We start from the raw sequence: 16,500 nt of genomic DNA, 5'->3' as shown, positions 1-16,500 counted from the left end.
AAAAAAAATAAAGACGATTAAAAAAAAATTCTAAATCATTTTTGAAATAAAGGGCTGTAGTGATTCTATTGTTAATACAAGGATCTGTTTAAAAATTCTAAATCATTTTTGAAATAAAGGGCTGTAGTGATTCTATTGTTAATACAAGGATCTGTTTAAAAATTCTAAATCATTTTTGAAATAAAGGGCTATAATGATTTAAAAAAAAATTTTTTTCCAACAAACAAAAGCCCAGGACCAGATGGCTTCACAGGCGAATTCTATCAAACATTTAGAGAAGAGCTAACACCTATCCTTCTCAAACTCTTCCAAAATATAGCAGAGGGAGGAACACTCCCAAATTCATTCTACAAGGCCACCATCACCCTGATACCAAAACCAGACAAGGATGTCACAAAGAACGAAAACTACAGGCCAATATTCCTGATGAACATAGATGCAAAAATCCTCAACAAAATACTAGCAAACAGAATCCAACAGCACATTAAAAGGATCATACACCATGATCAAGTGGGGTTTATTCCAGGAATGCAAGGATTCTTCAATATACGCAAATCTATCAATGTGATAAACCATATTAACAAATGGAAGGAGAAAAACCATATGATCATCTCAATAGAAGCAGAGAAAGCTTTTGACAAAATTCAACACCCATTTATGACAAAAACCCTGCAGAAAGTAGGCACAGAGGGAACTTTCCTCAACATAATAAAGGGCATATATGACAAGCCCACAGCCAACATCATCCTCAATGGTGAAAAACTGAAAGCATTTCCACTAAGATCAGGAACAAGACAAGGTTGCCCACTCTCACCACTCTTATTCAACATCGTTTTGGAAGTTTTAGCCACAGCAATCAGAGAAGAAAAGGAAATAAAAGGAATCCAAATCGGAAAAGAAGAAGTAAAGCTGTCACTGTTTGCAGATGACATGATACTATACATAGAGAATCCTAAAGATGCTACCAGAAAACTAGTAGAGCTAATCAATGAATTTGGTAAAGCAGCAGGATACAAAATTAATGCACAGAAATCTCTGGCATTCCTATACACTAATGATGAAAAATCTGAAAGTGAAATCAAGAAAACACTCCCATTTACCATTGCAACAAAAAGAATAAAATATCTAGGAATAAACCTACCTAAGGAGACAAAAGACATTTATGCAGAAAATAAGACACTGATGAAAGAAATTAAAGATGATACAAATAGATGGAGAGATATACCATGTTCGTGGATTGGAAGAATCAACATTGTGAAAATGACTCTACTACCCAAAACAATCTACAGATTCAATGCAATCCCTATCACACTACCACTGGCATTTTTCACAGAACTAGAACAAAAAATTTCACAATTTGTATGGAAACACAAAAGACCCCGAATAGCCAAAGCAACCTTGAGAACGAAAAACGGAGCTGAAGGAATCAGGTTCCCTGACTTCAGACTATACTACAAAGCTACAGTAATCAAGACAGTACGGTACTGGCACAAAAACAGAAAGATAGATCAATGGAACAGGATAGAAAACCCAGAGATAAACCCATGCACATATGGTCACCTTATCTTTGATAAAGGAGGCAGCAACGTACAGTGGAGAAAGGACAGCCTCTGCAATAACTGCTGCTGGGAAAACTGGACAGGTCCATGTAAAAGTATGAGATTAGATCACTCCCTAACACCATACACAAAAATAAGCTCAAAATGGATTAAAGACCTAAATGTAAGGCCAGAAACTATCAAACTCTTAGAGGAAAACATAGGCAGAACACTCTATGACATAAATCACAGCAAGATCCTTTCTGACCCACCTCCTAGAGAAATGGAAATAAAAATAAACAAATGGCACCTAATGAAACTTCAAAGCTTTTGCACAGCAAAGGAAACCATAAACAAGACCAAAAGACAACCCTCAGAATGGGAGAAAATATTTGCAAATGAAGCAACTGACAAAGGATTAATCTCCAAAATTTACAAGCGGCTCATGCAGCTCAATAACAAAAAAACAAACAACCCAATCCAAAAATGGGCAGAAGACCTAAATAGACATTTCTCCAAAGAAGATATACAGACTGCCGACAAACACATGAAAGAATGCTCAACATCATTAATCATTAGAGAAATGCAACTCAAAACTACAATGAGATATCATCTCACACCAGTCAGAATGGCCATCATCAAAAAATCTACAAACAATAAATGCTGGAGAGGGTGTGGAGAAAAGAGAACACTCTTGCACTGCTGGTGGGAATGTGAATTGGTTCAGCCACTATGGAGAACAGTACGAAGGTTCCTTAAAAAACTACAAATAGAACTACCACATTACCCAGCAATCCCACTACTGGGCATATACCCTGAGAAAACCAAAATTCAAAAAGAGTCATGTACCAAAATGTTCACTGCAGCTCTATTTACAATAGCCCGAGATGGAAACAACCTAAGTGCCCATCACCGGATGAATGGATAAAGAAGATGTGGCACATATATACAATGGAATATTACTCAGCCATAAAAAGAAACGAAATTGAGCTATTTGTAATGAGATGGATAGACCTAGAGTGTGTCATACAGAGTGAAGTAAGTCAGAAAGAAAAAGACAAATACCGTACGCTAACACATATACATGGAATTTAAGAAAAAAAAAAAGTCATGAAGAACCTAGGGGTAAGACAGGAATAAAGACGAAGACCTACTGGAGAACGGACTTGAGGTTATGGGGAGGGGGAAGGGTGAGCTGTGACAGGACGAGAGAGAGTCATGGACATACACACACTAACAAACATAGTAAGGTAGATAGCTAGTGAGAAGCAGCCGCATGCCACAGGGATATTGGCTCGGTGCTTTGTGACAGCCTGGAGGGGTGGGATAGGGAGGGTGGGAGGGAGGGAGACGCAAGAGGGAAGACATATGGGAACATATGTATACGTATAACTGATTCACTATGTTATAAAGCAGAAACTAACACACCATTGTAAAGCAATTATACCTCAATAAAGATGTTAAAAAAAAGATTAAAAAAAATAAAGACGATTAAAAAAAAATTCTAAATCATTTTTGAAATAAAGGGCTGTAGTGATTCTATTGTTAATACAAGGATCTGTTTAAAAATTCTAAATCATTTTTGAAATAAAGGGCTGTAGTGATTCTATTGTTAATACAAGGATCTGTTTAAAAATTCTAAATCATTTTTGAAATAAAGGGCTATAATGATTTAAAAAAAAAATTTTTTCCAACAAACAAAAGCCCAGGACCAGATGGCTTCACAGGCGAATTCTATCAAACATTTAGAGAAGAGCTAACACCTATCCTTCTCAAACTCTTCCAAAATATAGCAGAGGGAGGAACACTCCCAAATTCATTCTACAAGGCCACCATCACCCTGATACCAAAACCAGACAAGGATGTCACAAAGAACGAAAACTACAGGCCAATATTCCTGATGAACATAGATGCAAAAATCCTCAACAAAATACTAGCAAACAGAATCCAACAGCACATTAAAAGGATCATACACCATGATCAAGTGGGGTTTATTCCAGGAATGCAAGGATTCTTCAATATACGCAAATCTATCAATGTGATAAACCATATTAACAAATGGAAGGAGAAAAACCATATGATCATCTCAATAGAAGCAGAGAAAGCTTTTGACAAAATTCAACACCCATTTATGACAAAAACCCTGCAGAAAGTAGGCACAGAGGGAACTTTCCTCAACATAATAAAGGGCATATATGACAAGCCCACAGCCAACATCATCCTCAATGGTGAAAAACTGAAAGCATTTCCACTAAGATCAGGAACAAGACAAGGTTGCCCACTCTCACCACTCTTATTCAACATCGTTTTGGAAGTTTTAGCCACAGCAATCAGAGAAGAAAAGGAAATAAAAGGAATCCAAATCGGAAAAGAAGAAGTAAAGCTGTCACTGTTTGCAGATGACATGATACTATACATAGAGAATCCTAAAGATGCTACCAGAAAACTAGTAGAGCTAATCAATGAATTTGGTAAAGCAGCAGGATACAAAATTAATGCACAGAAATCTCTGGCATTCCTATACACTAATGATGAAAAATCTGAAAGTGAAATCAAGAAAACACTCCCATTTACCATTGCAACAAAAAGAATAAAATATCTAGGAATAAACCTACCTAAGGAGACAAAAGACATTTATGCAGAAAATAAGACACTGATGAAAGAAATTAAAGATGATACAAATAGATGGAGAGATATACCATGTTCGTGGATTGGAAGAATCAACATTGTGAAAATGACTCTACTACCCAAAACAATCTACAGATTCAATGCAATCCCTATCACACTACCACTGGCATTTTTCACAGAACTAGAACAAAAAATTTCACAATTTGTATGGAAACACAAAAGACCCCGAATAGCCAAAGCAACCTTGAGAACGAAAAACGGAGCTGAAGGAATCAGGTTCCCTGACTTCAGACTATACTACAAAGCTACAGTAATCAAGACAGTACGGTACTGGCACAAAAACAGAAAGATAGATCAATGGAACAGGATAGAAAACCCAGAGATAAACCCATGCACATATGGTCACCTTATCTTTGATAAAGGAGGCAGCAACGTACAGTGGAGAAAGGACAGCCTCTGCAATAAGTGGTGCTGGGAAAACTGGACAGGTCCATGTAAAAGTATGAGATTAGATCACTCCCTAACACCATACACAAAAATAAGCTCAAAATGGATTAAAGACCTAAATGTAAGGCCAGAAACTATCAAACTCTTAGAGGAAAACATAGGCAGAACACTCTATGACATAAATCACAGCAAGATCCTTTCTGACCCACCTCCTAGAGAAATGGAAATAAAAATAAACAAATGGCACCTAATGAAACTTCAAAGCTTTTGCACAGCAAAGGAAACCATAAACAAGACCAAAAGACAACCCTCAGAATGGGAGAAAATATTTGCAAATGAAGCAACTGACAAAGGATTAATCTCCAAAATTTACAAGCGGCTCATGCAGCTCAATAACAAAAAAACAAACAACCCAATCCAAAAATGGGCAGAAGACCTAAATAGACATTTCTCCAAAGAAGATATACAGACTGCCGACAAACACATGAAAGAATGCTCAACATCATTAATCATTAGAGAAATGCAACTCAAAACTACAATGAGATATCATCTCACACCAGTCAGAATGGCCATCATCAAAAAATCTACAAACAATAAATGCTGGAGAGGGTGTGGAGAAAAGAGAACACTCTTGCACTGCTGGTGGGAATGTGAATTGGTTCAGCCACTATGGAGAACAGTACGAAGGTTCCTTAAAAAACTACAAATAGAACTACCACATTACCCAGCAATCCCACTACTGGGCATATACCCTGAGAAAACCAAAATTCAAAAAGAGTCATGTACCAAAATGTTCACTGCAGCTCTATTTACAATAGCCCGAGATGGAAACAACCTAAGTGCCCATCACCGGATGAATGGATAAAGAAGATGTGGCACATATATACAATGGAATATTACTCAGCCATAAAAAGAAACGAAATTGAGCTATTTGTAATGAGATGGATAGACCTAGAGTGTGTCATACAGAGTGAAGTAAGTCAGAAAGAAAAAGACAAATACCGTACGCTAACACATATACATGGAATTTAAGAAAAAAAAAAAGTCATGAAGAACCTAGGGGTAAGACAGGAATAAAGACGAAGACCTACTGGAGAACGGACTTGAGGTTATGGGGAGGGGGAAGGGTGAGCTGTGACAGGACGAGAGAGAGTCATGGACATACACACACTAACAAACATAGTAAGGTAGATAGCTAGTGAGAAGCAGCCGCATGGCACAGGGATATTGGCTCGGTGCTTTGTGACAGCCTGGAGGGGTGGGATAGGGAGGGTGGGAGGGAGGGAGACGCAAGAGGGAAGACATATGGGAACATATGTATACGTATAACTGATTCACTATGTTATAAAGCAGAAACTAACACACCATTGTAAAGCAATTATACCTCAATAAAGATGTTAAAAAAAAGATTAAAAAAAATAAAGACGATTAAAAAAAAATTCTAAATCATTTTTGAAATAAAGGGCTGTAGTGATTCTATTGTTAATACAAGGATCTGTTTAAAAATTCTAAATCATTTTTGAAATAAAGGGCTGTAGTGATTCTATTGTTAATACAAGGATCTGTTTAAAAATTCTAAATCATTTTTGAAATAAAGGGCTATAATGATTTAAAAAAAAATTTTTTTCCAACAAACAAAAGCCCAGGACCAGATGGCTTCACAGGCGAATTCTATCAAACATTTAGAGAAGAGCTAACACCTATCCTTCTCAAACTCTTCCAAAATATAGCAGAGGGAGGAACACTCCCAAATTCATTCTACAAGGCCACCATCACCCTGATACCAAAACCAGACAAGGATGTCACAAAGAACGAAAACTACAGGCCAATATTCCTGATGAACATAGATGCAAAAATCCTCAACAAAATACTAGCAAACAGAATCCAACAGCACATTAAAAGGATCATACACCATGATCAAGTGGGGTTTATTCCAGGAATGCAAGGATTCTTCAATATACGCAAATCTATCAATGTGATAAACCATATTAACAAATGGAAGGAGAAAAACCATATGATCATCTCAATAGAAGCAGAGAAAGCTTTTGACAAAATTCAACACCCATTTATGACAAAAACCCTGCAGAAAGTAGGCACAGAGGGAACTTTCCTCAACATAATAAAGGGCATATATGACAAGCCCACAGCCAACATCATCCTCAATGGTGAAAAACTGAAAGCATTTCCACTAAGATCAGGAACAAGACAAGGTTGCCCACTCTCACCACTCTTATTCAACATCGTTTTGGAAGTTTTAGCCACAGCAATCAGAGAAGAAAAGGAAATAAAAGGAATCCAAATCGGAAAAGAAGAAGTAAAGCTGTCACTGTTTGCAGATGACATGATACTATACATAGAGAATCCTAAAGATGCTACCAGAAAACTAGTAGAGCTAATCAATGAATTTGGTAAAGCAGCAGGATACAAAATTAATGCACAGAAATCTCTGGCATTCCTATACACTAATGATGAAAAATCTGAAAGTGAAATCAAGAAAACACTCCCATTTACCATTGCAACAAAAAGAATAAAATATCTAGGAATAAACCTACCTAAGGAGACAAAAGACATTTATGCAGAAAATAAGACACTGATGAAAGAAATTAAAGATGATACAAATAGATGGAGAGATATACCATGTTCGTGGATTGGAAGAATCAACATTGTGAAAATGACTCTACTACCCAAAACAATCTACAGATTCAATGCAATCCCTATCACACTACCACTGGCATTTTTCACAGAACTAGAACAAAAAATTTCACAATTTGTATGGAAACACAAAAGACCCCGAATAGCCAAAGCAACCTTGAGAACGAAAAACGGAGCTGAAGGAATCAGGTTCCCTGACTTCAGACTATACTACAAAGCTACAGTAATCAAGACAGTACGGTACTGGCACAAAAACAGAAAGATAGATCAATGGAACAGGATAGAAAACCCAGAGATAAACCCATGCACATATGGTCACCTTATCTTTGATAAAGGAGGCAGCAACGTACAGTGGAGAAAGGACAGCCTCTGCAATAACTGCTGCTGGGAAAACTGGACAGGTCCATGTAAAAGTATGAGATTAGATCACTCCCTAACACCATACACAAAAATAAGCTCAAAATGGATTAAAGACCTAAATGTAAGGCCAGAAACTATCAAACTCTTAGAGGAAAACATAGGCAGAACACTCTATGACATAAATCACAGCAAGATCCTTTCTGACCCACCTCCTAGAGAAATGGAAATAAAAATAAACAAATGGCACCTAATGAAACTTCAAAGCTTTTGCACAGCAAAGGAAACCATAAACAAGACCAAAAGACAACCCTCAGAATGGGAGAAAATATTTGCAAATGAAGCAACTGACAAAGGATTAATCTCCAAAATTTACAAGCGGCTCATGCAGCTCAATAACAAAAAAACAAACAACCCAATCCAAAAATGGGCAGAAGACCTAAATAGACATTTCTCCAAAGAAGATATACAGACTGCCGACAAACACATGAAAGAATGCTCAACATCATTAATCATTAGAGAAATGCAACTCAAAACTACAATGAGATATCATCTCACACCAATCAGAATGGCCATCATCAAAAAATCTACAAACAATAAATGCTGGAGAGGGTGTGGAGAAAAGAGAACACTCTTGCACTGCTGGTGGGAATGTGAATTGGTTCAGCCACTATGGAGAACAGTACGAAGGTTCCTTAAAAAACTACAAATAGAACTACCACATTACCCAGCAATCCCACTACTGGGCATATACCCTGAGAAAACCAAAATTCAAAGAGTCATGTACCAAAATGTTCACTGCAGCTCTATTTACAATAGCCCGAGATGGAAACAACCTAAGTGCCCATCACCGGATGAATGGATAAAGAAGATGTGGCACATATATACAATGGAATATTACTCAGCCATAAAAAGAAACGAAATTGAGCTATTTGTAATGAGATGGATAGACCTAGAGTGTGTCATACAGAGTGAAGTAAGTCAGAAAGAAAAAGACAAATACCGTACGCTAACACATATACATGGAATTTAAGAAAAAAAAAAAGTCATGAAGAACCTAGGGGTAAGACAGGAATAAAGACGAAGACCTACTGGAGAACGGACTTGAGGTTATGGGGAGGGGGAAGGGTGAGCTGTGACAGGACGAGAGAGAGTCATGGACATACACACACTAACAAACATAGTAAGGTAGATAGCTAGTGAGAAGCAGCCGCATGGCACAGGGATATTGGCTCGGTGCTTTGTGACAGCCTGGAGGGGTGGGATAGGGAGGGTGGGAGGGAGGGAGACGCAAGAGGGAAGACATATGGGAACATATGTATACGTATAACTGATTCACTATGTTATAAAGCAGAAACTAACACACCATTGTAAAGCAATTATACCTCAATAAAGATGTTAAAAAAAGATTAAAAAAAATAAAGACGATTAAAAAAAAATTCTAAATCATTTTTGAAATAAAGGGCTGTAGTGATTCTATTGTTAATACAAGGATCTGTTTAAAAATTCTAAATCATTTTTGAAATAAAGGGCTGTAGTGATTCTATTGTTAATACAAGGATCTGTTTAAAAATTCTAAATCATTTTTGAAATAAAGGGCTATAATGATTTAAAAAAAAATTTTTTTCCAACAAACAAAAGCCCAGGACCAGATGGCTTCACAGGCGAATTCTATCAAACATTTAGAGAAGAGCTAACACCTATCCTTCTCAAACTCTTCCAAAATATAGCAGAGGGAGGAACACTCCCAAATTCATTCTACAAGGCCACCATCACCCTGATACCAAAACCAGACAAGGATGTCACAAAGAACGAAAACTACAGGCCAATATTCCTGATGAACATAGATGCAAAAATCCTCAACAAAATACTAGCAAACAGAATCCAACAGCACATTAAAAGGATCATACACCATGATCAAGTGGGGTTTATTCCAGGAATGCAAGGATTCTTCAATATACGCAAATCTATCAATGTGATAAACCATATTAACAAATGGAAGGAGAAAAACCATATGATCATCTCAATAGAAGCAGAGAAAGCTTTTGACAAAATTCAACACCCATTTATGACAAAAACCCTGCAGAAAGTAGGCACAGAGGGAACTTTCCTCAACATAATAAAGGGCATATATGACAAGCCCACAGCCAACATCATCCTCAATGGTGAAAAACTGAAAGCATTTCCACTAAGATCAGGAACAAGACAAGGTTGCCCACTCTCACCACTCTTATTCAACATCGTTTTGGAAGTTTTAGCCACAGCAATCAGAGAAGAAAAGGAAATAAAAGGAATCCAAATCGGAAAAGAAGAAGTAAAGCTGTCACTGTTTGCAGATGACATGATACTATACATAGAGAATCCTAAAGATGCTACCAGAAAACTAGTAGAGCTAATCAATGAATTTGGTAAAGCAGCAGGATACAAAATTAATGCACAGAAATCTCTGGCATTCCTATACACTAATGATGAAAAATCTGAAAGTGAAATCAAGAAAACACTCCCATTTACCATTGCAACAAAAAGAATAAAATATCTAGGAATAAACCTACCTAAGGAGACAAAAGACATTTATGCAGAAAATAAGACACTGATGAAAGAAATTAAAGATGATACAAATAGATGGAGAGATATACCATGTTCGTGGATTGGAAGAATCAACATTGTGAAAATGACTCTACTACCCAAAACAATCTACAGATTCAATGCAATCCCTATCACACTACCACTGGCATTTTTCACAGAACTAGAACAAAAAATTTCACAATTTGTATGGAAACACAAAAGACCCCGAATAGCCAAAGCAACCTTGAGAACGAAAAACGGAGCTGAAGGAATCAGGTTCCCTGACTTCAGACTATACTACAAAGCTACAGTAATCAAGACAGTACGGTACTGGCACAAAAACAGAAAGATAGATCAATGGAACAGGATAGAAAACCCAGAGATAAACCCATGCACATATGGTCACCTTATCTTTGATAAAGGAGGCAGCAACGTACAGTGGAGAAAGGACAGCCTCTGCAATAACTGCTGCTGGGAAAACTGGACAGGTCCATGTAAAAGTATGAGATTAGATCACTCCCTAACACCATACACAAAAATAAGCTCAAAATGGATTAAAGACCTAAATGTAAGGCCAGAAACTATCAAACTCTTAGAGGAAAACATAGGCAGAACACTCTATGACATAAATCACAGCAAGATCCTTTCTGACCCACCTCCTAGAGAAATGGAAATAAAAATAAACAAATGGCACCTAATGAAACTTCAAAGCTTTTGCACAGCAAAGGAAACCATAAACAAGACCAAAAGACAACCCTCAGAATGGGAGAAAATATTTGCAAATGAAGCAACTGACAAAGGATTAATCTCCAAAATTTACAAGCGGCTCATGCAGCTCAATAACAAAAAAACAAACAACCCAATCCAAAAATGGGCAGAAGACCTAAATAGACATTTCTCCAAAGAAGATATACAGACTGCCGACAAACACATGAAAGAATGCTCAACATCATTAATCATTAGAGAAATGCAACTCAAAACTACAATGAGATATCATCTCACACCAATCAGAATGGCCATCATCAAAAAATCTACAAACAATAAATGCTGGAGAGGGTGTGGAGAAAAGAGAACACTCTTGCACTGCTGGTGGGAATGTGAATTGGTTCAGCCACTATGGAGAACAGTACGAAGGTTCCTTAAAAAACTACAAATAGAACTACCACATTACCCAGCAATCCCACTACTGGGCATATACCCTGAGAAAACCAAAATTCAAAAAGAGTCATGTACCAAAATGTTCACTGCAGCTCTATTTACAATAGCCCGAGATGGAAACAACCTAAGTGCCCATCACCGGATGAATGGATAAAGAAGATGTGGCACATATATACAATGGAATATTACTCAGCCATAAAAAGAAACGAAATTGAGCTATTTGTAATGAGATGGATAGACCTAGAGTGTGTCATACAGAGTGAAGTAAGTCAGAAAGAAAAAGACAAATACCGTACGCTAACACATATACATGGAATTTAAGAAAAAAAAAAAGTCATGAAGAACCTAGGGGTAAGACAGGAATAAAGACGAAGACCTACTGGAGAACGGACTTGAGGTTATGGGGAGGGGGAAGGGTGAGCTGTGACAGGACGAGAGAGAGTCATGGACATACACACACTAACAAACATAGTAAGGTAGATAGCTAGTGAGAAGCAGCCGCATGCCACAGGGATATTGGCTCGGTGCTTTGTGACAGCCTGGAGGGGTGGGATAGGGAGGGTGGGAGGGAGGGAGACGCAAGAGGGAAGACATATGGGAACATATGTATACGTATAACTGATTCACTATGTTATAAAGCAGAAACTAACACACCATTGTAAAGCAATTATACCTCAATAAAGATGTTAAAAAAAAGATTAAAAAAAATAAAGACGATTAAAAAAAATTCTAAATCATTTTTGAAATAAAGGGCTGTAGTGATTCTATTGTTAATACAAGGATCTGTTTAAAAATTCTAAATCATTTTTGAAATAAAGGGCTGTAGTGATTCTATTGTTAATACAAGGATCTGTTTAAAAATTCTAAATCATTTTTGAAATAAAGGGCTATAATGATTTAAAAAAAAATTTTTTTCCAACAAACAAAAGCCCAGGACCAGATGGCTTCACAGGCGAATTCTATCAAACATTTAGAGAAGAGCTAACACCTATCCTTCTCAAACTCTTCCAAAATATAGCAGAGGGAGGAACACTCCCAAATTCATTCTACAAGGCCACCATCACCCTGATACCAAAACCAGACAAGGATGTCACAAAGAACGAAAACTACAGGCCAATATTCCTGATGAACATAGATGCAAAAATCCTCAACAAAATACTAGCAAACAGAATCCAACAGCACATTAAAAGGATCATACACCATGATCAAGTGGGGTTTATTCCAGGAATGCAAGGATTCTTCAATATACGCAAATCTATCAATGTGATAAACCATATTAACAAATGGAAGGAGAAAAACCATATGATCATCTCAATAGAAGCAGAGAAAGCTTTTGACAAAATTCAACACCCATTTATGACAAAAACCCTGCAGAAAGTAGGCACAGAGGGAACTTTCCTCAACATAATAAAGGGCATATATGACAAGCCCACAGCCAACATCATCCTCAATGGTGAAAAACTGAAAGCATTTCCACTAAGATCAGGAACAAGACAAGGTTGCCCACTCTCACCACTCTTATTCAACATCGTTTTGGAAGTTTTAGCCACAGCAATCAGAGAAGAAAAGGAAATAAAAGGAATCCAAATCGGAAAAGAAGAAGTAAAGCTGTCACTGTTTGCAGATGACATGATACTATACATAGAGAATCCTAAAGATGCTACCAGAAAACTAGTAGAGCTAATCAATGAATTTGGTAAAGCAGCAGGATACAAAATTAATGCACAGAAATCTCTGGCATTCCTATACACTAATGATGAAAAATCTGAAAGTGAAATCAAGAAAACACTCCCATTTACCATTGCAACAAAAAGAATAAAATATCTAGGAATAAACCTACCTAAGGAGACAAAAGACATTTATGCAGAAAATAAGACACTGATGAAAGAAATTAAAGATGATACAAATAGATGGAGAGATATACCATGTTCGTGGATTGGAAGAATCAACATTGTGAAAATGACTCTACTACCCAAAACAATCTACAGATTCAATGCAATCCCTATCACACTACCACTGGCATTTTTCACAGAACTAGAACAAAAAATTTCACAATTTGTATGGAAACACAAAAGACCCCGAATAGCCAAAGCAACCTTGAGAACGAAAAACGGAGCTGAAGGAATCAGGTTCCCTGACTTCAGACTATACTACAAAGCTACAGTAATCAAGACAGTACGGTACTGGCACAAAAACAGAAAGATAGATCAATGGAACAGGATAGAAAACCCAGAGATAAACCCATGCACATATGGTCACCTTATCTTTGATAAAGGAGGCAGCAACGTACAGTGGAGAAAGGACAGCCTCTGCAATAACTGCTGCTGGGAAAACTGGACAGGTCCATGTAAAAGTATGAGATTAGATCACTCCCTAACACCATACACAAAAATAAGCTCAAAATGGATTAAAGACCTAAATGTAAGGCCAGAAACTATCAAACTCTTAGAGGAAAACATAGGCAGAACACTCTATGACATAAATCACAGCAAGATCCTTTCTGACCCACCTCCTAGAGAAATGGAAATAAAAATAAACAAATGGCACCTAATGAAACTTCAAAGCTTTTGCACAGCAAAGGAAACCATAAACAAGACCAAAAGACAACCCTCAGAATGGGAGAAAATATTTGCAAATGAAGCAACTGACAAAGGATTAATCTCCAAAATTTACAAGCGGCTCATGCAGCTCAATAACAAAAAAACAAACAACCCAATCCAAAAATGGGCAGAAGACCTAAATAGACATTTCTCCAAAGAAGATATACAGACTGCCGACAAACACATGAAAGAATGCTCAACATCATTAATCATTAGAGAAATGCAACTCAAAACTACAATGAGATATCATCTCACACCAGTCAGAATGGCCATCATCAAAAAATCTACAAACAATAAATGCTGGAGAGGGTGTGGAGAAAAGAGAACACTCTTGCACTGCTGGTGGGAATGTGAATTGGTTCAGCCACTATGGAGAACAGTACAAAGGTTCCTTAAAAAACTACAAATAGAACTACCACATTACCCAGCAATCCCACTACTGGGCATATACCCTGAGAAAACCAAAATTCAAAAAGAGTCATGTACCAAAATGTTCACTGCAGCTCTATTTACAATAGCCCGAGATGGAAACAACCTAAGTGCCCATCACCGGATGAATGGATAAAGAAGATGTGGCACATATATACAATGGAATATTACTCAGCCATAAAAAGAAACGAAATTGAGCTATTTGTAATGAGATGGATAGACCTAGAGTGTGTCATACAGAGTGAAGTAAGTCAGAAAGAAAAAGACAAATACCGTACGCTAACACATATACATGGAATTTAAGAAAAAAAAAAGTCATGAAGAACCTAGGGGTAAGACAGGAATAAAGACGAAGACCTACTGGAGAACGGACTTGAGGTTATGGGGAGGGGGAAGGGTGAGCTGTGACAGGACGAGAGAGAGTCATGGACATACACACACTAACAAACATAGTAAGGTAGATAGCTAGTGAGAAGCAGCCGCATGCCACAGGGATATTGGCTCGGTGCTTTGTGACAGCCTGGAGGGGTGGGATAGGGAGGGTGGGAGGGAGGGAGACGCAAGAGGGAAGACATATGGGAACATATGTATACGTATAACTGATTCACTATGTTATAAAGCAGAAACTAACACACCATTGTAAAGCAATTATACCTCAATAAAGATGTTAAAAAAAAGATTAAAAAAAATAAAAAGAAAGACGATTAAAAAAAATTCTAAATCATTTTTGAAATAAAGGGCTGTAGTGATTCTATTGTTAATACAAGGATCTGTTTAAAAATTCTAAATCATTTTTGAAATAAAGGGCTGTAGTGATTCTATTGTTAATACAAGGATCTGTTTAAAAATTCTAAATCATTTTTGAAATAAAGGGCTATAATGATTTAAAAAAAAATTTTTTTCCAACAAACAAAAGCCCAGGACCAGATGGCTTCACAGGCGAATTCTATCAAACATTTAGAGAAGAGCTAACACCTATCCTTCTCAAACTCTTCCAAAATATAGCAGAGGGAGGAACACTCCCAAATTCATTCTACAAGGCCACCATCACCCTGATACCAAAACCAGACAAGGATGTCACAAAGAACGAAAACTACAGGCCAATATTCCTGATGAACATAGATGCAAAAATCCTCAACAAAATACTAGCAAACAGAATCCAACAGCACATTAAAAGGATCATACACCATGATCAAGTGGGGTTTATTCCAGGAATGCAAGGATTCTTCAATATACGCAAATCTATCAATGTGATAAACCATATTAACAAATGGAAGGAGAAAAACCATATGATCATCTCAATAGAAGCAGAGAAAGCTTTTGACAAAATTCAACACCCATTTATGACAAAAACCCTGCAGAAAGTAGGCACAGAGGGAACTTTCCTCAACATAATAAAGGGCATATATGACAAGCCCACAGCCAACATCATCCTCAATGGTGAAAAACTGAAAGCATTTCCACTAAGATCAGGAACAAGACAAGGTTGCCCACTCTCACCACTCTTATTCAACATCGTTTTGGAAGTTTTAGCCACAGCAATCAGAGAAGAAAAGGAAATAAAAGGAATCCAAATCGGAAAAGAAGAAGTAAAGCTGTCACTGTTTGCAGATGACATGATACTATACATAGAGAATCCTAAAGATGCTACCAGAAAACTAGTAGAGCTAATCAATGAATTTGGTAAAGCAGCAGGATACAAAATTAATGCACAGAAATCTCTGGCATTCCTATACACTAATGATGAAAAATCTGAAAGTGAAATCAAGAAAACACTCCCATTTACCACACCAACAAAAAGAATAAAATACCTAGGAATAAACCTACCTAAGGAGACAAAAGACATTTATGCAGAAAATAAGACACTGACGAAAGAAAGTAAAGATGATACAAATAGATGGAGAGATATACCATGTTCGTGGATTGGAAGAATCAACATTGTGAAAATGACTCTACTACCCAAAGCAATCTATAGATTCAATGCAATCCCTATCAAACTACCACTGGCATTTTTCACAGAACTAGAACAAAAAATTTCACAATTTGTATGGAAACACAAAAGACCCCGAATAGCCAAAGCAATCTTGAGAACGATAAATGGAGCTGAAGGAATCAGGTTCCCTGAC

Source organism: Delphinus delphis, chromosome 6, assembly GCF_949987515.2.
Source record: "Delphinus delphis chromosome 6, mDelDel1.2, whole genome shotgun sequence".
Taxonomy (NCBI): Eukaryota; Metazoa; Chordata; class Mammalia; order Artiodactyla; family Delphinidae; genus Delphinus; species Delphinus delphis.
The sequence above is the reverse complement of the archived record's forward strand: the minus strand, read 5'-3'. Positions refer to the sequence as shown.